At 39.3% G+C, this 25853-nt stretch overlaps 1 protein-coding gene across 8 annotated transcripts in view; it reads right to left on the minus strand.

The window, feature by feature from the left end:
* CLOCK (clock circadian regulator) overlaps positions 1-25853 on the minus strand; it is a 121875-nt gene that overhangs the window by 74963 nt on the left and 21059 nt on the right. The window contains exon 3 of one of the 8 annotated variants that reach the window (XM_047798752.1): positions 1130-1301. The exons of 6 other annotated variants lie outside the window; for them this stretch is intronic. The gene's annotated coding sequence lies outside the window, so the exon portion shown is untranslated. Of the gene's footprint in view, positions 1-1129; positions 1302-14864; positions 14943-25853 lie in introns of those variants that run through there. One more of the 8 variants, XM_047798754.1, reaches the window with a different exon arrangement.

Here is a 25853-nt window from a genome sequence, read left to right on the forward strand (position 1 = left end):
TTCAAAATTACTTCTGCAGATTACTGTTTGTATTATAGCTAAAAGGTAATTATTTCTTTTCTTTTTTTTTTATAAATTCTTCTTTTTTTTTTTTTTTTTTGGTCTTTTTGCTATTTCTTGGGCCGCACTCGCGGCATATGGAGATTCCCAGGCTAAGGGTCCAATCGGAGCTGTAGCCACCGGCCTACACCAGAGCCACAGCAACTCGGGATCCGAGCCGCATCTGCAACCTACACCACAGCTCACGGCAACGCCGGATTGTTAACCCACTGAGCAAGGGCAGGGACCGAACCCGCAACCTCATGGTTCCTAGTTGGATTCGTTAACCACTGCGCCACGACGGGAACTCCTCTAAGAACAACTTTAATCTGTAAAGAAAGACTGAGATTTTTTTTAAATTAGTTATTTAATGTATGATTAAAGACAAAAGTTAACAGTAGTTCTCAATTTATTCAATACTGAATGGGAACATTAGCTCACCTCTATAATGGATGTAAAATATTAGCAAGATAAAAAACATTCTTGACTCTACAGCAGTTTCAAAGACCAACTAAAAAACTGACATTAACAACAAGAAACCAAACCAAAGTCTCATGAACCAGACCTTTCTGGCTCAAGGTCAACATCAAATGGTACCAAAATTCTAGCCTGTCAGATGTTTAGACGTGAGATATTTGTGAAGCTCCATTAAATCAACAACTGAAAAATTAATATAGCATACAAGACCACTGCAATTATTCAACTAATGTATTTCTCCAAATAATGCATAAGCCCTTCATGTGATGGACTGATCTGGTCCACAGAATACTGAGGGCCTTCATCTTTTCCGAGATGAGTCCGAGGCCTAAGCCTGTCCCCAACCTCAAAAGGGCCCCGCAAAAGATCTGAACGTGCGGGGAGAGCCCAAGCCAGAGTCTCAGCGTGAACTACACACTGACCCAGGTGCCATGCCCTGATCCTATGTGCCCTGCACCAGCATCCACAGGAAGAGAGGCCGGGGGCTGGCCTAAGAACGACCCCACTAAAAGCACCAAACCCGACTCCTGAAACCTATGAATACAGTATCTTACAGGGCAAAAAGGGACCATGCAAGTGCAATGAAGGTTAGGAGCAATTTACACTGGATCACCTGGGTAGTCCGATGTAATCACAGGCGTCTACAGAAGCAGAAAACCTCTCCTGGCTGTGGGCAGAGAGAGCTGTGAGCTGTCAGACGGAAGAGTCAGAAAGATGCAATGTTGCTGGTTTCGAAAGTGAAATAAGGTAGCCACACACTGTGGAGTAGAGGCAGCCTCTAGGAGCTGGAAAACACAAGGCAACATTCTCTGAAGCTGCCAAAAAGGAACGTAGCCTTAGTGACAGCTCGCTCTTAGCCCAGTGAGACGGAACTCCAGAGCTGCACGACTGTAAGATAGTAAATTTGTGCTGTTTTAAGCCATTAAGTTTATGCAAGTTTCTATGGCAGCACAAAAATTTCATATTGGACCAAAATCTATGGCTGCTCTTAAGAAATGTGCCTTTCCCCAATGCCCCCTCCCTATTTAATGTAAGGAGGAAACCATCAGAACTAAGCCCATGACACCCTACTTTCCCTTCACATGAGTCACCAGCAGAGACCAAAGGCTCTCAAGTCCCGCCCATCACCCCAACTCTAGTCCCTACATACTCTGTCTATCCCCACATTGACCCCTGCCCCTTTCTTTCTCAATTTCCTCTGGAACTCATGGTATATCATCAGCAAAACACCCTATTTCAGCAGTGTTGCTGCACTCTCTTCACCTTTCCTGTACGTGCAGACACCACTCTCCTCCAGGAGTTCTGCCCCTAGCTCCAAGCTGTTCTCCTCTTACATGATGACGCCCTGGTGTGCGGGGGACTTGCTGTCCCTCACTGTCATTTCCGCACTGTCCTCCTTTCTCCCCTCCCTACACTCTGCAACTCGTGCCTCCAGACTGTATCAATTATTGTCTATCTCCTTGTTGTGAGCATTCAGAAACCCCCCAGAATAAGCCCCCTCATTCCCTGAGGGCTGTTTCTCTCTCCAAAACCTTGTTTGTCATTGTTTCTAAATTGTGAAATCTATATGTGATCCTCCGGACATCTTGGCCAGTCAATTCTTTCTTCTCTAATGATCCTGAACTCGCCTCCCACTCATTCCCCTGGCATTACTTTAGAATTCACCATTTCTGGTAATCACATGCTCCTCCACAGTTTCAATTTCAAGCAGTTTATCCCTCTATATCTCAAAAGAGGTAGGACAGTATGTGATCTGCTTGATTCAAACCCACAAAAATAAAAACATTTTTTCTAATTGTTTTTTTTTTCCACATAACTCTAATTTATTTATGTTTGTAATTTTTTTAAAACCTATCCTCTCCTAATCTTTTTGGGGCCCTCAAAATTTCTCATCCCATAAAAGGCACAAAGGAGCAAGGTGAGTTCATCGAATGCTCAGGGGACATCAAAGACAGTGACAGCATTTGTTGGTCAGGTTGCTTATCATCCTTTATCAGAAATGCTTAATTCTTTTTCAGCTTTGTCTAAACTTTAGCCTTCCTTTTTGCCACTGATTCTTTTGTATGTTTAACATGTAGATAGATAAGCCATTCCATGAGCCATTCTTTGGCAAAAGGCAATAGCTGCATACAACTCTAATATAAAGTTAAGTTGAAAATAAAAACTTCTAATTCCAACCTACAGCATTTACTAATAGAGATGCAAATTATACAAATATTAAAGAGCAAGTGGAGCTCTGCCACATTCTAAGACCCTAACTTTCCTCTCTAGCTTTGTTCTGTCTCTCCAGCCTCATTGCACACCTACTCCCTATTCTTTGGCCACACTAAACGTGCCCCCATTCCTACCAAGGAGAAAATAAAGGTCTGCCCATCAGCCTTTCACCCACACACCTGACTTCTTAGCGTACTAAACCAGGACAGATCTTCACAGGAAATCATTCACCTTGGGATTCAATTCATGAATATGTAAAGCCATGTTAGTGAAAAACTAAACAGAGGTCCTGTGTATTGGTTTCCTATGGCTGCTTAACAAATTACCCCAAACCCTATGATCTCCCAGCTCTGTAAGTCAGAATGCAGCATAGGTCTCGCTGGGCTAAACTCCAGGTGTCAGCAGGGCTACCATCTCCTTCAGGAAACTTGATCAGAAATCCTGTTTCTCTGCCTTCACAAGCCTGAAGAGGCTCCTGCACTCCTTGACTCAGGGCTCCCCTCAGCCTCTAAGACTGGCCAGCATCAGGCCAAGCCTTTCCAGGCTACCATCTCGCCTGCTTCCTTCCCTCTTGCCTTAGAGACCCTAGTGAACAATCCAAGATAATCACCCAATTATAAGGTCGGCTGAGCAGCAACCTTCATTCTTTGCCCTTTAACCTAACAGAGTCACAGTTTCTGCAAACTTCAGACATGGACATCTCTGAAGACATCTCAGAGGACATCTCTCATGGTATGGCTTACCACATACCATGACCATAGAAATCTCTTTGGTGAAGACAAAGTATCTTTTGTGGATTAATAGTAAATACTTTAATTTACCAACAGATGAAAGATTATATCACCATGCCCATAAATTTGTTATTTCTGAACTATCTTTTCCTTTTATGTTTCTTCAAAGGAACTGAGCAATAATGTGGATAATTATTCCAGCTGCATGAATTCAACTGAAAGTCCAATTTTACTGCTATATGCAGCAGGCTTTATCTGTGTTTTTCTGAATGGTAAAAGTTTGTTTAATGTCCAAGTGAATACGAGAGCATACTTTTCTTTCTGGACATTTAATGGGCTATACCATATACAAAAATGGCATAATTTACAAGTATCAAACAGATGTTCAGCCTTTGTAGAATGTTTTATTTTCAAAAGGCAAGTATATGCAAACTTCTGTGATGGATCTCAAGAAAAAGACAGACTGAATGATATCAACCTAAAAGCAGTACAGAATTTCATTAGTGCTATAAATCTACAAAGACTTGTTGAGAAATTTAAGTAGTAGTATGAAAATAACGGGCTAGAGCCAGCTCTCTATGTCTGTGAGTCTGTTTTTATTGTGTAGATTGTACTATATTTTAGATTCCAGATATAATGATATCATATGGTATTTGTCTTTCTCTTGCTGACTTTCTTCAGTATGATAATCTCTAGGTTCATTTATGTTGCTGCAGATGGCATTATTTCATTCTTTTTGATGGCTAACATTCCATTAACATACACACACATCTTATCCATTTGTCTGTCGATGGACATTTAGGTTGTTTCCATGTCTTGGCTAATGGAAACAGTGCTGCAGTGAACACCGGGGTGTAGGTATCTTTCTGAATTAATAGTTTTGTTTGGGTAGATGCCTAGCAGTGGATTGCTGGATCATATGGTTCTTTTTTTTTTTTTTTTTTTGGTCTTTTTGCCATTTCTTGGGCTGCTCCTGCAGCCTATGGAAGTTCCCAGGCTAGGGGTTGAATCGGAGCTGTAGCCACTGGCCTACGCCAGAGCCACAGCAATGTGGGATCCGAGCCGCCTCTGCAACCTACACCATAGCTCACAGCAATGCAGCATCCTGAACCCATTGAGCAAGGGCAGGGACCAAACCCGCAACTTCATGGTTCCTAGTCGGATTCATTAACCACTGAGCCACTATGGGAACTCCCTATGGTAATTCTATTTTTAGTTTTTTTGAGGCATCTCCATACTGTTTCCCATAGTGTCTGCACCAATTTACATCCCCACCAACTGTGTTAAGAGGCTTCCCTTTTCTCCACACCCTCTCTAGCATTTCTTATTTTTAGACTTTTTAATCACGGCCATCCTGACTAGTGAGGTGGTACCTCATTGCAGTTTTAATTTGCATTTTGCTAACAGTGATGTTCAACATCTTTTCATGCACCTACTGGCCGCCTATGTCTTTTTTGGGGAAGTATTTATTTAGGTCTTCTGCCCATATTTCGATTGAGTTGTTTGTTGTCATTAAATTGTATCAGCTGTCTATACATATTTTTGGAAATTAAGCCTTTGTCAATTGCATCATTTGCAAATATTTTCCCCAAGTCTGCAGGTTGTCTTTGCATTTTGCTTATGGTTTCTTTTACTATGCAATTCTTACAAGTTTGATTAAGTCTCATTTGTTTATTTTGGCTTTTATTTCTATCACCTTGGGAGACTGACCTAAGAAAATACTAAGGAGTTTCCACTGTGGCTCAGCAGTTAAGAACCCGACAAAGTATCCATGAGGATAATGGGTTCAATCCCTAGCCTTGCTCAGTGGGTTAAGGATCTAGCATTGCTGCAAACTGTGGCAAAGGTCGCAGATATGGCTTGGATCTGGTGTTGCCACGGCTATGGCATAGGCCTGCATCTGCAGCTCCAAATGGACCCCTGTGTGGAGAAAAAGGAACCCTAGTACACTGTTGGTGGAATTGTAAATTGGTGCAACCACTGTGGAAAGCAGTATGGAGATTCCTCAGAAAACTAAATATAGAACTACCATTTGATCCAGCAATCCCACTCCTGGGCATCTATCCAAAGAAAACCATGACTCGCAAGGACACATGTACTCCCATGTTCATTGCAGCACTCTTTGCAATAGCCAAGACATGGAAACAACCTAAATGTCCATTGACAGAGAAGTAGATCAAGAAGATGTAGTACATATACACAATGGAATATTACTCAGCCACTAAAATGAACGAAATACCAGCATTTTTGGCAACATGGATGGACCTAGAAATTATCATGCTAAGTGAAGCTAGTCAGACAATGAGATACCAACATCAAATGCTTTCACTGACATGTGGAATCTGAAAAAAGGACAGACTGAACTTCTTTGCAGAACAGATGCTGACTCACAGACATTGAAAAACTTATGGTCTCCGGAGGAGACAGTTTGGGGGGTGGGGGGATGGGCTTGTGTTGTGGGATAGAAATCCTATGAAATTGGATTGTGATGATTATTATACAACTACAGATGTGATAAATTCATTGAATAAAAAACAAACAAACAAAATAAAACAAATGGACCCCTAGCCTCGGAACCTCTCTGTGATACAGGTGCGGCCTTAAAAAGAAAACAACAGGAGTCCCCATCATGGTGCAGTGGTTAACGAACCCGACTAGAAACCATGAAGTTTCAGGTTCAATTCCTGGCCTTGCTCAGTGGGTTAAGGATCCGGTGTTGCTGTGAGCCATGACGTAGGTCGCAGACACAGCTCGGATCCCGTGTTGCTGTGGCGTAGGCCAGTGGCTACAGCTCCGATTAGACCCCTAGCATGGGAACCGCCATGTGCCATGGGAAGCGGCACTAGAAAAAGGCAAAAAGACAAAAAAAAAAGAAAACAAAATGTTGGTATGATGTATGAAAGAGAATGTTCTGCCTATGTTCTCTTCTAGGAGTTTTATGGTGTCCTGTCTTACATTTAAGTGTTTAAGCCTTTGACTTTATTTCTGTGTACAGTGTGAAGATGTGTTCTAACTTCATGGATTGACATGCAGCTGTTGAACTTTTCCAACACCACTTGTTTAAGAGACTGTCTTCCTCATTGTATATTCTTGCCTCCTTTGTCGAACATTAATTGTCCATAGGCGTGTGGGTTTATTCCTGGGCTCTCTATTCTGTTCCGTATGTCTGCTCTTGGGCTGATACTGTGCTGTTTTGATTACTGTAGCTTTGTAGTATAGTCTGAAGTATGGGCGGATTATACCTCCTTTGCTCTCTTTCCTCAGGATTGCTCTGGCAATTCTGAGTCTTTTATGGTTCAGTAGAAATTTTATAATTATTTGTTGTAGTTCTGTGAAAAATGCCATGGGTAATTTGATACAGATCACATTAAGTCTGTAGATTCCTTCAGGTAGTATGGCCATTTTAACATTATTAATTCTTCCAATCCAAGAGCATGGGGTATCTTTCCATTTCTTTGAGTCATCTTTAATTTCCTTAACGTTTTGTAGTTCCCACCATATAAGTCTTTCACTTCCTTGGTGAGGTTTATTTCTAAGTATTTTATTTTTTCTTGATCCGATTTTAAAAGGGATTGTTTACATTCCTGTTCTGACACTTCATTGTTAGTGTAAAGAAATGCAATCAATTTCTGTACAGTATAATCATGTATTCTGCTACCTTGCTGAATCTGTTTACAAATACTTATAGTTTTTGTGTGGAGTCTTTAGTTATCTTTCTATTCATTTCAAAAATGTTCACCTTTGCCTTGTGGACCACGGATACAACAGTTGCTTTTAAAGTCTTGTCTTTTCTTTTTTTTTGCTTTTGGCCACACCTAAGACCTGTGAAAGTTCCCGGGTCCAGGATCAAAACAAAACCACTGGTTCCTTAACCCACTGTATCATAGAACTCCTATAACGTCTTTTTTTGATAATTCCCCCATCTAGATCATATCAGGATTGGCATCTATTTATTGTCTTTTCCCCTAAAAAAAGAGTCAGATTTTGTTTCTTTGTATGTCTAGTAATTTTGGATTATATCGTAGTCATTCTGAATATTAAGTTACGAAACTCTAGATTCTATTAACATCTTCTGGAGAATCTGACTTTTTTGCTTACGTTTTATACCACAGGTTATTTACTACCTTCTAAGGGTGGCAGTTCCACTGTCAGCTCCATTTTCAAAGTCTTCACTTTTTATGTGGGTTAATCCTCTGCAAGCATCACTCAGGGGCAAGTGTCTAGGATGTGAACGGTGGTTTGTACCATAGGTCAGTTCTTTGTCTTCACTGTGTTTCTCTGGGTCTATCCCATGACTGACCCCTCTGTGGGTGTCCTCTTTTCCCTCTGAGCCCCTGGAACAGCATGCTCCAGTTTCTAGGGGGCTTCTCCCCAGATCCTCTGCCTTACAAAAATGGTTTTCTCAGAGTTTTAAGAGCTTGTCCCACCATGGCAGAGCAACTTTAGAGGTGGAGATGGTCTAAGGGCAGGCTCAGGAGAGAAGAAGGGAAAGGGAGACTCCTTTTCCTTGCCCTCTGGCTAAAAATAGGGATTTCTCTGGGGGTTTCTGCAAAGTGCTACACCCACTCTGCAGTCCCCTAAGCTAGCCCACCATCTGATCAAAGTGCGTCTTGGGAAAGAAAAGGTATTATCCATCATTACACAGGCTAGTCATCAAGTTATAGCTTCCCTTCTTAATTCGCCTGCTATTATTAATTTTCAGTCTTTAGATAGCTGTTTTTGGTATTCTATTGAGAAATTTTAGTGCTCATCAATCAGAGAGAGGCTTACTCCATTTTGTCCTGTCCATTGTATTATATCCATTTCCCAACAGACTTTCACCTAATGGCTCTAAGCAGTCATTGGTCATTATCTAGATCCCTAATTCTATTAGAAACTGCACTTTGCTGAGTTTCTAATCTTATTCTCCCAGCCTTTCTTATTAGCTGTGATTCTTCTATAACAATAAACTGTTCCCCTTAACTGTTATCCTGAAATAAAATCGGTGCAGAAAAAGACGACAGTGGTTGATTCTTTCATTTACCAATGATTTTCAGAGTAATGAACTGGTGCCTGTGAGGGTTTTTTTTTCAATATTACTATAAACTTTTGAATTGTTATAGATTTGTGCTTCAATCTTCAATTTGTGCTTCAGTCATTATACATATTCTTTAAACTTTTTATGGAAAATTTCAAACATACACAAAAGTCAAAAAGAATAATTACTAACTCATATATCCATCACATATTTTCAACAATTATCAAATCATGGTCAATCCTGTTTCATCTAACCTTCCCCTTCCCATCCTTCTCTGTACTATTTGAAGCAAATCCCCAAACTCTATCATTTCATCTACAGATGCTCTAGTATGAATCTGTAAACTATAAGGACCTACAGTATCATTATCCTTCAAATTTTAAAAGACCTAGATATAGGAAGATAGTGTGTGGCTGAAAGTCTCAATATGGAAAGATGTTTAATTAATAGCCAAATTAATCTACAGATTCAATATTAACTCAATAATAATATGAAATAATAATATAAAACTTAATATTAAGCAAGAAATTTTCTTTTTTACTTGTCTAGGAAACTGACAAGTTGATTATAAAATTTTTACTGAAACTCATAAGAACCAAGAAGAACCATGGCAATTTTAAAGAACAAAATTTAGAAAATTTAAAGCTACAATAATTAAAAGAGTATGGCACTGGCACAGCAACAAACAGATCAATGGACTAGAACAGATTTCAAAAACAGACTCAAAGATAAAGTCACCTGGACTACAACAAATGCACTACTGTATTATAGTAAGAAAGAATAGTCTTTTCAATAAACAGTGCTAGACTAAATGGATTTCCAAGTGTAAAATAAAATGGAACCATGAATCCTACCACATACCATGCATAAATCTAAATGCAAAAGTTAAAACAATCAAGTTTATAGAAGAAAACATAGCAGGATTATCTTCTTGGCTTTGAGATAAACAAAAAAACCCTTAAAACACAAAAGCACTAACTGTAATAGTTTGATAAAACATATTTATTAAAATTAAGAAGTTACCTTAAGACATTATTAAAAAAGTGGAGGAGAGATATCAATACTTAATCCAACAAAAAACTTATGCTAGAAATAAAGAATTCCTACAAATCCATAAGACAGACAATCCAATAGAAAAATGGGCAAATGACGTGAATAGCCATTTCTCAAAGAGGATATCCAAATGATCAATAGCTACAGAATAGCACATATGTGTGCTAGACCTTTTAAGTTATTGGGGAATTATAAATTAAAACTACAAAAAAGTTCACTATATATACAGAGAAGAGTTATTAATTTGAAACACTAACCGTCCACTAACATTAAGTGAATGATTCACTAACATTAAGTTGGTGAGGAGGAAGAGCAGTAAGAACTTATGTGCACTTCTGGTGGACGTGTGACTAATTCAACCACTGTGGAAAACTAGGAGCATCTACAAAAGCTAAACAGCCAGATATTCTTACCCAGCATTCTCACTACTGGATATTTATCCAACAGAAATGCATACATATGTGCCAAAGGAGTCACACTCAAGAGTGTTCATAGAAGAGTTGCTCATAATGGTTAAAAACTGATAATAAACCAAATGCTCATCAACAGTACAACCGATAAACAAACTCTGGTATATACATATAATAGAGTATCACAAAGCAAGAAAAAGTGGTGGGTTATTGCTATAGTCAACATGAATGACTCAGAGAAACAAGAGGTTGATCAAAAAAACAAATGAGAAGTTCAACAACAGACACTCCTAAGGAATAGTGAATCAAGTCAAAGAGTGTGTGATGATTTTCAGGGGGCAGGAAGGAGGCGCCTGGATTGATGAAAATGTTCTATATCTTCATCTTGGTATTAGTTAAATGAGTGTTGACTTCATAAAGTTTCATCCAAATGACACTCAGTATTTATGTAGTGTATAATACGCATGTTTTAATTCAATATAAAAGATTTTTAAAGTTAGCAATATCAGTCCCTTGATTTTTAAAAATTTTTAACTTTTCAGTTATTTTACTTGCTAAAACAAAGTCTAGTAAAACTAGGTTTCTACATCAGTCTGCCTCTTATTTGAGTACTAAAAGTCATTATTTACTTCCTTTTTCTGGACAATTACTGAAGAACAGTCTTGGGGAAGTCTTGATCCTTTCCACATAATGAGGGCAAAAGTCTAGCCCGAAGTTAGACCTATCTCCTATTCACAAACTAGATAATTCTTAGATGAAATATTTACTGTAAGTATGACCAATTTTTCTATACTAAGTTCCAGATCACCAGTTCTCGCAGTTTGTATGTGGAAAAAAAGAGGTAAGAAAACTTGAAGCTTCTAAAGCTTAGCATCTAAGCTCAGTTTTAGTTAGAACTGAGGCATCAGCATAAGGTTGGTGTGGAATAAATTATTAAATGTAAAGTGCTTAGAATACAATGCCTATCACAAAGTAAATGCTCAAAAGTGTCTACAACTATCACATCAGTTTGAAAAACATGATAATAGATCCTTATTCTTGAACTGCCTTCAAAATACTTAAGAAAAACAGATCTACTTTTAAAAACAAAGCATAATTAGAGAGCTAAGGGAACACTTAGTAGATTTTTTAACGAAACAAGCTTAAATGAACATTAGAGAAATTTTCTTTAAACTTATAAAAAGTTTTATGTTAGAAATGTATAGACTAATAAAAAAAAAGAAATGTATAGACTAATTACATTTTCACTTAAAAAATATACTACAGGATGACAAAAAAAATCATATCCAACTTATGAAGACTTAATACACACCTAAGATTTTTTTAAGCGTCTAAATTATACTAGTAGGCATAATTTTACTTTATATATATATACACATACTTTATGCACTTTGCTACTTACCATTCCATCATTGTCTTTACATACAAATATATTTTTTGAATTATCATTATCATTATTATTTTATTTTCAGGGCCGCACCCACGACATACGTACGAATGCTCCCAGGCTAGGGGTCAAATCAGAACTGTAGCCACTGGCCTACACAGTAATGCCAGATTTGCGCTGCATCTGCGACCTACACCACAGCACACAGCAATGCCGGATCCTTAACCCACTTAGCCAGGCCAGGGATGGAACCTGCATCCTCATGCATAGTAGTCAGATTCGTTTCCACTGAGCCACAATGGGAACTCCTTCTGAATTATTTAAGCTGCATATATCATGCCTTTTACCTCAAAATACTTCAATGTGTACCTCCTAAGAAGAAAGACATTCTCTTAATTACTAACTTGAGATTTAACAATTAAAATATTTTAATGTCTATTTTGCCAATTTTTTTTAACAGAGCAAATAAAAGTCCTTTAAGGCTCCCTTCCTACTCAAGTCCAGGATCCAATTCATCAAGTCCAGGATCCAGTTCAGAGTCATGTATTATTGAGTTTACCTATTATATATGCTTAAACTCCTTTAATCTTGAACAGTTTTCCTCAGCTAAATACCTTTTAAACCACCTTATCTTTACAAGGTATTCTGTGAGATAATATTTAAAAAAAATTTTTTTTAGGCAAACTATATAGGGAAGTTTTATTTGAAAAAAAAAAAAGAGGCTTGGAGTTCCCGTTGTGGCTCAGTGGTTAACGAATCTGACTAGGAACCATGAGGTTGAGGGTTCGATCCCTGGCCTTGCTCAGTGGGCTAAGGATCCGGGGTTGCCATGAGCTGTGGTGTAGGTTGCAGATGCGGCTCAGATCCCGCGTTGCTGTGGCTCTGGCGTAGGCTGGTGGCTACAGCTGTGGCTCTGGCGTAGGCTGGTGGCTACAGCAGTGGCTCTGGCATAGGTCGGTGGCTACAGCCCCTAGCCTGAGAACCTCCATATGCCACGGAAGCAGCCCAAGAAATGGCGAAAAAAGACAAAAAAAAAAAAACTTACTAGAAGAGCTGGGAGAAGTTTCAGAAGACTTAGAGGAGAATATATAAATCTTCCTATCCAAGAATGACTTTAGTAACATACATTTTAAAGCTTTATAATGAGGAGGCCTCTAGACTTCTTTGAAGCTGATAATTCTTAGATTGGTGATTTTGAAAACTTGTCCCTTAACATATCAAAAAATTACAATATATAATCAACTTAGACAAATCTGGCCACTGATTTGATAGCTATCCGTAAGGAATGGATTCAAAGAAAATTACTATTTTCATCAAAATTCTCTTCAACAGTAAACAAAAAAACCACCCAATCCCAGTAAGCAAAGTTCTAGAGAAAGTGGAATTATCGTGATCACACACAAATACAGTAGCTACTGGAGGTGTGACAGATCTTGTTCTTTTAGTCAACAAACACTGACTATGTGCCAGAACTATGACAGCTACAGGAGGATCCAAGAGTTAAAAAATCAGACGAGGTACCTACTTAAAAATAATTTAGCAAACCTAAGACGTCCACTTTCAGACAGGAAAAGTTTTATTTTTCCCCACTTTGAAAATGAAGCAACTAGGATGCAGAGAGGTAAATGTGTCCAAAATCACAAAACAATTAAATGTTCTAGAGCAACAAAAAAGGGAGATTCTAAAGTCGGGGCCTGGCATTATTACCACTGTGGTGTGAAAGCATCAGTAGCACTTCTGCAATGCCAGGATGCAGAAGTTTTGATCCCAGCCCAGCACAGTGGCTTAAAGGACCCAGCACTGCTGCAGCTGGGATCTGGTCTTGGGCCCAGGAACTCCATGTGCCACGGGGTGGCTAAAAAAGAAAATAATAATAAAATCAAATCGTCTTTCATCGCCTTATATAGGACTGACTCTGCCTGTGTCATACCACAAACGAGCTCCTTTATATCCTCCCATGTTCCCACTGACTTTCAAAGGCCCCATGCCCAACACACCTACTAGCTTTGTTTCGAGTCAGTTACCAACTCGTTTCCAAACAATGCCTTAGTACTTTCACTGTTAAAATAACAGGTAATCTCCATATATAGAAAAAACAAACTGTACAAAAGGTACATACAATCTTTTAAGTGCTTAAGACATTACAGTAACATTAAAACCTGGTTAAAAAAAAATAAAGCTGAGTACAACACAATTTTATTTCTATATATTCCTATATACATTTATTTTAGAGGAAAAGCAGTTTATTTGCCTTATTTCTATGTTAAGATGGCAACATGGGTCAGTCTAACGAGAATACGGATTACACTTTACAGGACAGGTAAAGGTTCTCAGTCAGCCACTGAGAGTCGCTATCAGTTCTCAGCTCCTCTAATTTCTTCCCACTCATCTCCTACCTCAGCGCTCAATCTACAAATACTTCTCCAACCACGAAGAGCTGAAGTCAGCTCACTTATTCTGCAAAAGGTCACACAGTAAATATCTCTGGCTCTCTGGCCCCTAAGGTTTCTGATGCAACTACTTAACTGCCAACATAGCTTGAAAACAGCCACACACAATATGTAAAAACTAAGAGGGGCTGACCTCCAATAAAGCTTTATTCATAGACACAAAAATGCGTGTTTCATATAAATTTCTCATGTCATAAAACAGTATTTTCCTCAGGATTCTTCTCCCTAACCATTAAAAATTGTTCTTAGTTCACAAGTCATAGAAAAACAGGCAGCAGCCCAGATCTGGTGCCACGAAGACCCCTGAGCGAGAGACTCTCTTGTAAAAGCCAGAGCTGCAGTGGGCCCTTCTTTACCTCAGTCAGCTGATTCTTTTTTTTTTTTTTTGTCTTTTTGTCTTTTCTAGGGCTGCATCCACGGCATACGGAGGTTCCCAGGCCAGGGTCTAATCAGAGCTACAGCTGCCGGCCTACACCACTCCACAGCAACGCCAGATCTGAGCAGTGTCTGCAAACTACACACTGCTCATGGCAACACCGGATCCTCAACCCACTGAGCAGGGCCAGGGATTGAAGCTGCAACCTCAAGGTTCCTAGACGGATTCATTAACCAGTGAGCCACTACTGGAACTCCCTGATTCTTTATCTCTAACCCTAAAATATGACAGGAAATAATTCTTACTCTACTTTTCAGTCATTTGCACATCATCTTTATCTCAAAAAAAAACCCTTATTTGATTCTTACTTCTAGGCAGTAACGGAAAAATTTTAAGAATTGCTGAAAAGAAAATACATCTTAATATTAATTACCTTGCCAATAAATACTTTTTCATTCCTCATAGAAATAAAAATCCTAAAGATAAATAAAAGCTATCAGGAAAGGTAGCAGATCATGCCCTAAATATATTTATAACACATTATCCTACATTGTCCTTGCCAGAGACTGCAAACCTCACACTGTACCCAAAAATTATGCCAAAAAGAAAGAGAAAGAACAAAAAGAAAGAAAAGAAAAAAGAAAAAAGGAAGAAAAAGATGCCGTAATTCTGAGCTCAAAATGAAGACTAAAGTATGCAGTGAAACTCACCAAGCTATAAAAGATTCATCTAAGAGGAATGCAGAATTCTCCAAAGACATCTTACTCTGTGACAAAACCAGCTTCTAAGTTTCAGCAGCTTTACAGGAGCAGAAAAAAAAGAAAGAAATTCTGTAAAACAAGGGCAGCTGTGGAAATGTTCACCAAATTCTAAATAACGAGTCTACCATATTTTTCCCCATCCACGTTTCCAGCATTAGCTGGGGCTTTCTATGTGCCAGGTCTTGGGGTGCAGCCACGAGCAGGTCAGAGTCCCCTGACCCTCTGGGGGCTCGGGCTGCAGGGCAACTCCAAAAGGAGGCAAGGCTTTAATTAAGAATCAAGACAGTGTAAGGGCGAGCATGCCAAGATCCAAACCGGCATGGTGGGAACTGGTCAGGAAAGGCCTCCTACAAGAGAGGTATTTAGTGCAAGTATGCAATCTGACCAAAGCAGGCAGAGATGGGAGAGAAGAGGCTGCTTCACTGAAAGGAGCAGCCCGTTCAAAGGGCCAGGAGAGAACACGGCATCTGTGCGCAAGTAGAACGAGTCCAGAGCAGCTGCTCGGAGTATGAAAACGGAGGAGAAGGTCAAACTGGGAGACGAAAGCAGGAAGAGAAGCACTTAGCCTTGAGTCACACAAGGCTGGCAGCAGTGCCCTTTAACACCCACCCCACCGCCCCGCCACTGGACTACAAGACATCAACCATTTGGGAGTTCCTCCCATTCCTCTAGCCACGGGGTCCAGAGGTGAGCCCTGGGAAGGAAGCTGCACAAGTCCTGGGCACGGCGGTGCTCTCAGGGGGCTCTGCAGAGCCTGGGGAACTGCTTGGGGCCACCAGCCAGCCTCCCTAGGACTGGATGACCTGCTCTGACGACATCAGGACCCCTGCGCACAGAACAGGGAGCAGGGCATCAGTTTCAGCACCACTGTCAACGGCTGACCAAAAGCTGGTCAGCAGGGCCTCCTGAGGGCGAAGGAGGTTCATCAGAACAGCCTTGGAGTTCAAAGGCCAAGGGGCAGGAAGACACAGCATGTGTGGAAGTGAAACCTATCCGGGAGCTGCCGAGCATTTTCCTAGTGTCAAGTCCAGTCCTAAGTGCTGTGTAAGCAGAAGCTAATTCAGTCCTCACAGCATCCTGGTGAGACAGGGCTCTTATTACCCTACGTTTCCAGTATGCTTTTATGAAACACTCCAACCATAGCCATTAATTTTTGTTTGTTTGTTTTTTAGGGCCTCACCGCAGTATAAGGAAGTTCCCAGGCTAAGGGTCAATTTGGAGCTGTAGCTGCTGGCCTACACCATAGCCACAGCAATGAGGGATCTGAGCCATGTCCGAAACCTACACCTCGGCTCATGGCAACGCCAGATCCTTAATCCACTGAGCAAGATCAGCGATCAAATCCATGTCCTTATGGGTATTAGTTGGGTTTGTTCCTACTGAGCCACAATGGGAACTCCACCATTAATTTTTCTTTGTAATTAAAAATTATCAGAAATTATAACGATACTTATTGCAATATTAAAAGCATTTTAATTACCCTTCAATCATAAAAGTGGCATTTTAATGATCAATTAACCGAAACAAAAGATTGACAACATTGATTTGGTTGGCTCTTTTTTAACTAGCAGTTCTGTTAGGGAGAGCTGGAAACTGTTCCATGCTGGTTCATTCACTTACTATGACAGGTTATACATATACAATGATTAGAGGAAAAAACACCAAATTGCTGCCCTCCTGGAGTATTACTTACTAAAATACAGTTAAGATTGGTACCCTGTGGCAATTACGTTTTTGTAACCCAGTCTAAGTGTTTTGAATGAAGAATCAACAACCATATAGACGAAATCTGATGTAACAGAGGAAAATCTAAACCTGAGGGGAGTGAACTGTAAATTTAAAATATACATATGGTAAAGGAGAAGGAAGAGGAAGGATAAGAAACTGCTCCTAGAAAAGGGAACCCTTATAACATGTTGGTGGGAATGTAAACTGGAGCAGCTATTAATAGAGGTTTCCCAAAAAATAAGAACAGCACTACCATGTGATTGAGCAATTCCACTTCTGCATATTTTATCCAAAGAAAACAAAACCACTAATTTGAAAAAAAGATATATGTACCCCTATATTCACTGCAGCACTATTTACAATACCCAAGATGATGAAGCAACCTAAGTATCCATCACTATATAACTGGATTAAGATGTGGTGTGCACATGCACGTACACAAACACACACACACACACACACACACACACACAGGAATACGACTCAGCCATGAAAAAGAATAAACTCGTGCCATCTTTGACAACGTGGATGGACCTTGAGGGTATCACGCTTAGTGAAGTTGGACAGAGTTAGACTAATATCTATGAATGATTTCACTCATAGCTAAAGTGGAATCTAAAATCAAGAAAAATGAACAAAAAACTAAACAGATTCAGATGGAGAAAACAAACTGGTGGTTGCCAGACGCAGATGGATTAAACAGGGGAAGGGAGTTAAGACGAATAAAACTTCCAGCTGCAAAGTCAGTCAATAAGATGTAACAGGAATACAGTTAGTTAATACTGCAATGACTCTGTATAACGACAGAGATAACTTGGCCTCACTGTGGTGATTATTTCATAACGTATAAAAATACTGATCACTATGTTGTACACCTGAAACTGATAGAGTATGTCAAGTATAATTTTTTTTTTGTCTTTTGCCTTTTCTAGGGTCACACCCATGGCATATGGAGGTTCCCAGGCTAGGGGTCTAGTTGGAGCTGTAGCCGCCGGCCTATGCCAGAGTCACATCTGTGACCTACACCACAGCTCACAGCAACGCCGGATCCTTAACCCACTGAGCAAGGCCAGGGATTGGACCCGCAACCTCATGATTCCTAGTCGGGTTCGTTAACCACTGAGCCACAATGGGAACTCCAAGTATAACTTAATTTTTGAAAAAGGCCTGCTTCACTGAGGAACACACTCACAAAGAATGAAAAAGCGCCCAGAATACCACATGAAGGATAGGAAATATGGCCTCGGGGGAGGACCACCTCGAGGTGGTCGAGTTTCTGCCTCTCCCACACACTTCTGTTAAGAACAGTACATGATGTTAAAAAGGAGACATTCTGGCCCAGACACACTGTTAAAACTCGGGAAGTGGGAACAATAAAAGCTTCTGATTAACAAGCTCCCTCTGAGAGAGAATCCAATGAAAAGAGTGATAATAAACATTAAAAACAGCTCTAAGTTAGTTCATCCCGGTAAAAAGCTTACAGCCAGACTCCCTACATAATTTATCTAGAATGATTTCAAAGCCAAGATCTGGGAAGCATCTTGTATTAGCTCTCATCATCATCAGAGAAATGAAAGAAATCAGTACATTCTATCAATCACTTGTGTCTTGTGTCTGGGACCTGAAAACAATACATGATTTCAAGGAGCTGAAAAGGGCGCTCACTTCTGCCAAATCAGTGTCACATCATTCTTCAAATCAAAGTAACATATGCCAAAGTTAAGTTAGCGTTTCCTATTTTCTTGGTTATATATTCTTGCAGGAATATACTATAAATTCTATTAGAAATGGTATATTCCTTAACAAAATTATAAACAAGTGTTCTGTAAATCTCACACTTATTAATGACCCGACCATCTTCTCTTTTTACCATTAACTTCCACTGAAAGCAGTCTCATTCTGACACACTTAATATTCCTCCATGGATACATAAATTCCACAAAAAGAGCAGTCCCCTCTGAAGAGATGCATGTGTGTTTAGTAATGTTTAATGATAATGAATCAGTAATACATTTATGTTATACTCCTAGTCATTATAATTTTTAAAAGCTTTTTCTTTAACACAGACCATCATGGTCACAGTTAATAAACATTCTAAATTTCTATTCCTATTCCTATTTTCAATGCTCAGAAACATTTTTCAAGTACCGAAAGAAGTGCCAATCTGGAATCCTATATCTGACAAAATATCTTCAGGAAAGAGAGGGAAACTAAAACATGACAACTGAAGGAAAACTAAGAGAATGTGCCCCAAAAAAGCATAGTCTTCAAAAAAAAGGAAATGATAAAAGGAGGAATACTGGAAAATCAGGAGGGAAAAATGGAAAGAATATGGGTAAATACAACAGAACTTAACTCTTCTATATTATTTTTGATGACAAAAATTATAATACTATGTGATATGGTTCTCAAAATATGTAGAGAAAATATAAAAAGGCAATTAATTAGGGAGTTCCCATCGTGGCGCAGTGGAAACGAATCCAACTAGGAACCATAAGGCTGCAGGTTCGATCCCTGGCCGCTCTCAGTGGGTTAAGGATCCGGTGTTGCCGTGAGCTGTGAGACTCAGCTTGGATCCTGCATTGCTGTGGGCTGTGGTGTAGGCTAGTAGCTGAAGCTCTGATTCAGCTCCTAGCCTGGGAGCCTCCATATGCTGTGGGCGCAGCCCTAAAAAGCCAAAAAAAAAAAAAAAAGGCAATTATACTAGAAATGGAGGGGGTGGGTCAAGGGCATTAACTAGTAGACTGGAATAAGTTACCTGTACATGCAATAATACCTAGAACCACAAAAAAAAAAAAAAAAAAGCTTTATTCAAAGAGACGGAATCAAAATATAAATAAATCAGGACGGAATCCTAAAAAAATGCTCAGCTAACTCAAAGGCTTCTTTCTCCCTCACCTACTAATACTGAAAAAGGAGTGGAGTTAAAGCCCAAGATACCCCATCCCCAGGCAAGACAGGTACTGAACAAGTCTGAGAACACCAAAGAGTCACACATTCCAGAGGCAGAATTTTCAAAGCATTTGTAATATCAGCTTTGACATTACTCTCATAATGGTGGGAGTATAAATTGGTATCAACTTACGGAGAACACTGTATCAACATACTAACAAAAATATGAATGCTCCTACATTTTGGCCCAGCAATATAACAGGGTGTAATCTGCATTTTTTAATTGAAACAAGACAGAAAAAAAGTTAAAAGTATAAGACACCTAGTAATGGCTGGAGTATTTCCTAAAACAGTTATTTCAGGTATGTGTTTATGAGTGTGTGTGTGTGTGTGTGTGAGTGTGCGTGCGTGCACTGGATCACAACAAAAAATACATTTATTATAGCTTGGAAGCCACTATTTCACCTTGAAAAGACAGCCTGAGGCATATGGACAAGCTGATACTGTGGCGAAGGAGGGTTTAATGCCTGGATGTGAAGAAGAGAACGGGAAGGACATGTAAAGAGACAAACCAGGAGTTCCCTTCATGGCGCAGTGAAAACGAACCCAACTAGCATCCATGAGACTGCGGGTTCAATCCCTGGCCTCACTCAGTGAGTTAAGGATCCAGCGTTGCAGTGAGCTGTGGTGGAGGTCGCAATCATGGCTTAGATCTGACATTCCTGTGGCTGTGGTGCAGGTCAGCAGCTGCAGCTCCAATTCGACTCCTACTCCGGGAACTTCCATATGCCATAGGTGCACAGTGCTAAAAAGACAAAAAAAAAAAAAAGAGAGAGAGAGACAAAGCAAGCACCAGGTGGTATGCTGCCAAGCTCTGCAGAGCCGTAAGGAGCCTGGCCTGTCTGGAGTGACCCAGGAGAAGGGGAAGGGAGAGAATTCATACGACCGGAGTCAAAGGGGAGGCAGAAGCAATTCATCAAAGTCTGTCCCAGAGAATGTGAATTCCCAAAAGGCATTTATTGTTTTCCTCAACTGCGCCATTTTCTTTTTGCTTTACTTCTTTAAAGTGCATTTTAAGTCATACATGTGGCTTATGTTTGTGGTTCATGTTATATCTCTACTGGAAAATGCTGGCCCAGAGCCTGGAATGCAGCCGCTGTTCTCTCTGCACTCATCTGCTGATTTGTGCAATGTCTTCTGCTGTCATTTTTCTTCTCTTTGCCATTATGGGCAGAAATGAAACTTTCTGTTCCCAACTGTGTTCAATGAAAACTAAAAGCAACTGACAAAAATAGTGTTTTTAGGCTTCTTTTATAACTTCACTCATCAAGGGACTCCACTGGAGATCTGAGTCAATCTTCTTGACACTCTAGGCTCAGAGCTAGCAGGTAAAGAGGCTGAGTACAGGTGACCTAGGAACAAAGCTTTACCTGTCCCCTTTCTCTGTACTCTTCTCTGGCTGAGCAGCCCCAGTGTCACTCGGCCCCAAACGATACCATATTTTTTTCTAAAGAAATCTAGCAAACCACTGAGAAAAAACCAGACAGATGTTAGTGTCCATAAGGCTCAGTCAATGACAACTGGAAAGCTCCTGAGAATAGGGAGTTCCCGTCATGGTGCAGTGGAAACAAATCCAACTAGGAACCATGAGCTTGCAGGTTTAATAGCTGGCCTCGCTCAGTTGGTTGAGGATCAGGCGTTGCTGTGAGCTGTGATGTAGGTCACAGACGTGGCTCGGATCTGGCATTGCTGTGGCTGTGGTATAGGCCAGCAGCTACAGCTCCAACTAGACCCCTGGCCTGGGAACCTCCATACGATATGGGTGCAGCCCTAAAAAGACAAAAAGACAGAAAAGAAAAGAAAAGAAAAGAGAAAGCTCATGAGAATAGCAATAGAGTCCTTGCTCTTCTGCTCTAACCCTAAACTCGCCAGCAGACAAGATGCTCCATCTATGTACAAAGAATTACCAACCAGTCTCTTCAAAGAGAAATGGTCACCGGAAAAAAAAAAAAAATCCACCTATCCAACAAGGAAAAAAACCCAGCACAGCTGCCTAAAATAATCAAGATAACCCTGTAGCAATATACACGAGCCAAGAATAATAATTCTCATACAAGGAAACACCACAGCTAGAAAAAGACCAAGAAAATAAGTCGATCAACTGACTCTAAAAATATCACAGATCATTCAGGATACAGAAAAAAAGGATAAAAATAAAAGCTATCCTTAAGACATTCCTAAAGAAACTGCATTCAATAAAACAAAACCAGAATGCTTCATATTTAACAATGATACAGACTTCATTACATCAAGAACTGTTGTAAATGCTTAACAAATATAAACTCCTTTGTCCACAAAGTAATTATTCCCATTTTGTAACTGAAACTGAGCAAAGAGAGGTTATATAACTTACCCAAGGTCACAGGGTTTTCAGGTGGTGGAGCTGGGATCATAACCTACACAGACTGACAGTTAGTTTCCACTGTTTATGCTTTTAACTACAATACAATGCTGTCTCTTGAAATGAAACCCACAGAAAATAAGCAAAGCTACTGCAATATTTACAATCTGCTTACAGACATCCACAGAAGGTAAGAACATAGAGTTCAAGAAATCTGTCAGAATACAGAATAAAAAGGCAAAAAGGTGAGAAGAGATAAAAGACCTAAGTCTCAAACTGAAAGGCCAACACTCTGTTGGTGAGCATTCAAAAGTGGGAGAACATAGAAAAGCAAGAAATGTTACCCCCAAAATAATAAGAGAATATTTCCCATACCTGAAGGGAGACACACTGAAAGGGCCTACCAACTGTGAAGTTTCGACAGAATGACAAGAACTCATGCCCAGATACATAACTATAAAACTCAAGAACTACAAGGACAAAAATAAGATACTAAAGCTTCCAAAGAGAAAGGGAAAGGGTCGTTAAAGAAGTAACAAGACAGAGACTAGCATCAGACATTCTGATCTAAACTGAATAGAATAAAATCCTAAATTCTAAGGGAAATTTAAATTTCTACACTCAAACTATCAAGCAATTATGAACCAGGCAAAAGCCATGTTCAGGCATGTTAAGAATTTACATCTTAAATACCTGGTATACTAAAGTTAATTTAGAAGAGATTCTACCAAAAAGAAAGAGAATGCTATGATAGAGAAGATGTGATATCTAAGAAACAGTAAATCTAACCCAGAAATGCAGTGAAGGAATATCTTGAGATGACAGATATACAGCAGCTTCAATCCATGAAGACTAAAACAGGAAGCAGGAGAACTCTAAAAGGGTATCTCTGGGAAAACGAGGAATTCTGTCCAATGAACAGATACTGTGATTCAAGCAGGAAGCATTTTTACCAAGGAGAAAAAGGTAATTACAGACTGTGGCAGGGAAAATGAACAATATTAAACTAATCAAAATATAAAGCATACTTGTGGCATGACCGTGAAAATATTTGTAAACTGTGAGTATTGATAACCAACTTTACTGATTTTTTGAGTTTCATTATTATAAGTTTGTACCCATGAAAAACAGAATATCTCAATGATTACTACAATTTATTATATTCAGCTCTTAGAATCAACCTACTGAAAAGTTTGAATTAAATCTCATTACAGAGCAGAGGTAAATGCGATGTCATCAGCCTGGTCAAATCCTAAAGAAAAGGTAGAAACAGGAAGTAAAGGAGTAGGACAAGATAGAGAAATAGATAAAGGTCCTACTATCCTATCCTACATAGCAAGAATTTAAAATACAGTGTCTAAGGAACATTTTATTTACAGTTGCAAAGGCATTTATAAATGAACTAATTATAATAAGTTTTGGACATTGGGATGAAGAGAGGAGAGAGATTAAGCACAGCGTAAGTACAGCCAAGTCCTCATCTATTCTAAGAGAATCAAGAGAACAATTTAAAGTTAATAATCAGGGAGAGAAAAAAAAAGAAAAAAAAGCAGATCCCAACAAAGAAAAGACTCGGGGAGTTCCTAACATAGCTCAATGGGTTATGAACCCAACTAGTATTAGTGAGGATGTGGGTTCGACCCCTGGCCTCGCTTAGTGGGTTAAGGATCCAGTGCTGGCACGAGCTATGGTGTAGGTCACAGATGCGGCTCAGATCCCATGTTGCCATGGCTGTGGTGTAGGCCAGCAGCTGTAGCTCTGACTCGACCCCCTAGCCTGGGAACTTCCATATGCCCCTGGAGTGGACCAAAAAAAGAAAAAAAAAAAAATTGCTGCTAACACTACCAATGAACAATCCAAAAAGAAAATTAAGTGAACATTTAAAATAGCATCATAAAAAAAACCCCAAAATTTAGGAATAAACTTAACTGAAGAGGTAAAAACTTGTACACCGAAAACTACAAAATGTAGCTAAAAGAAAGAAAAAACTGGAAGACTTAGTATTGTTAAAATGGTCATACTATCCAAAGTGATCTATAGATTTGATGCAATCACTATTAAAAGCCCATTATAACGTTTTTTGCAGAAACAGAAAAATATTCATTACGATTCATATCAATTCATATGGAATCTCGTTTCCTAAAATAATCCCCAAATAGCCCAAAAAAACTTGAAAAAGAACAATACTTAAGAATTCACACTTACTGATTTTGTTTTATTATTATTTTTTTGCTTCTTAGGGCTGCACCCACAGCACATGGAGGTTTCCAGGCTAGGTGTCCAATCAGAGCCACAGCTGCCGGCTTAAACCACGGCCACAACCACAGCATTACAGGATCTGAGCTGCATCTGCAACCTACACCACAGCCCACGGCAAGGCCAGATCCTTAACCCACTAAGCGAGGCCAGGGATCAAATCTGCAACCTCATGCTTCCTAGTCAGATTCGCTTCTGATGCACCACAACAGGAACTCCACATTTATTGATTTTAAAACACACCACACAGCTGTAATAATCAAGACAGTGCTGTACTGGCATAAGGACAGATATACAATATGAATGGCACAGAACAGAGAGCCTAGAAACAAATTATTGCATATGTGGCCAAATAATTTTCGACAAGAGTACCAAGAGTACACAGTGGGAAAAGGATAGTCTCTTCAACAAAAGGTGCTGGAAAAACTGGATATACACATGTAAAAGATGAAGTTGGACTTTTATCTTATACTATATGCAAAAATCAGCTCAAAATGGATTACAGAGCTAAACATAACATATAAAACTATAAAACTCATAGAAAAAAACACAGAGGAAAAATTCAGGACATCATATTTGGCAATGCCTTCTTGGCTATGTATGACACCAAAAGCACAGGCAACAAAGGCAGAAATAAACGAATGGAACTACATCAAACTAAAAAGCTTCTGCACCATCGAAGGAAAAAAAATCAACAAGGTGAAAAAGCAACGAATAGAATGAAAGAAAATATTTGCAAAGTATATATCTGATAAAGGGCTGATAACCAAAATAATATAAAGAACAACACAACAACAAAATAATCCAACTAAAAAATGAGTAAAAAACACAGACAATTCTCCAAAGAAGATAATCAAATGGTCAACAGACATATTAAAAGGTGTTCAACCTCTCTAATCATAAGAGAAATGCAAGTCAAAACAACAGTGAAATACTGTCTCAAACCCATTAGGATGGACACTTAAATAACAAGGTTTAGTGAGGATATGGAGAAATTGGAACCTTGTTCACTGTTGGTGGGAATGCAAAACAGGGCAGCTATTATGGAAACAGTATGGACATTCCTCAAAACATTAAAAACAGAATTACCATATGACACAGCAATTATACTTCCAAGTATATATTTTAAAAAAACTCAAGACAGGATCTTGAAGAACTGTATGTACACTCATATTCACTGCAGCATTACTCAGAAGAGCTAAAACGAACAACCCAAATGTCCATCTACAAATGAATGGATCAAGATGATGTGGGATCTACAACTATGAAATATTTTGCAGCCTTTAAAAAGATAAGAACTCTTGTCACATGCTACAAAATGGATGAACCTCATGGACACTATGGTAAACAAAATAAGCTTAAGGACAAATACCATATGACTCTACTTACATAAGGCATCTGTTTCAAGATTACAGAAATAGAACGCAAAGAGGTGGGTTGCCAAAGGTCAGGAGGGGGATGATTAGCATTTTAATGGGTAAAGAGTCTGCAAGAGGAAAAAGTTCCAGAGGTCTGTTACACAACTTTTCATTATTGAACAAGACACTGAAAAATAATTAAGATGTAAACTTAATGTTACGTTTTTCTAACACAATTTTTTAAAAACATTTATAGGAGTTCCGACCATGGCTCAGCAGAAACGAACCTGACTAGTATCCATG

This window comes from Phacochoerus africanus, chromosome 10 (assembly GCF_016906955.1).
Source record: "Phacochoerus africanus isolate WHEZ1 chromosome 10, ROS_Pafr_v1, whole genome shotgun sequence".
Lineage (NCBI taxonomy): Eukaryota > Metazoa > Chordata > Mammalia > Artiodactyla > Suidae > Phacochoerus > Phacochoerus africanus.